Genomic DNA, 273 nt, shown 5'->3' with positions numbered 1-273 from the left:
CATAAAGTATTTGCCATTATGAAAACTAGTGGTAATAATAATGTAATGGACCAATTCATCCTCATTAGACTTTACTTACTTCCTGGCATGCAGAAGTACCTGCAAGGATCAAATGAAAAAAGTGAACTCAGTTCTAACAACTCTGTCAGCAAGCTCTGTCTGTCGTATCACCCTCTAGTCACTATATGATTCTACAACACTGCTTGGGCTTTCCCAACATGCCAGTGTGGCCCCTCCCAAGGAACCAAATATTTTCACTTGGAAATTAAAAGA

Source organism: Mastomys coucha, unplaced genomic scaffold (genome assembly GCF_008632895.1).
Source record: "Mastomys coucha isolate ucsf_1 unplaced genomic scaffold, UCSF_Mcou_1 pScaffold14, whole genome shotgun sequence".
In the NCBI taxonomy this organism is placed as follows: Eukaryota; Metazoa; Chordata; class Mammalia; order Rodentia; family Muridae; genus Mastomys; species Mastomys coucha.
Note: the sequence above shows the minus strand (reverse complement) of the source record.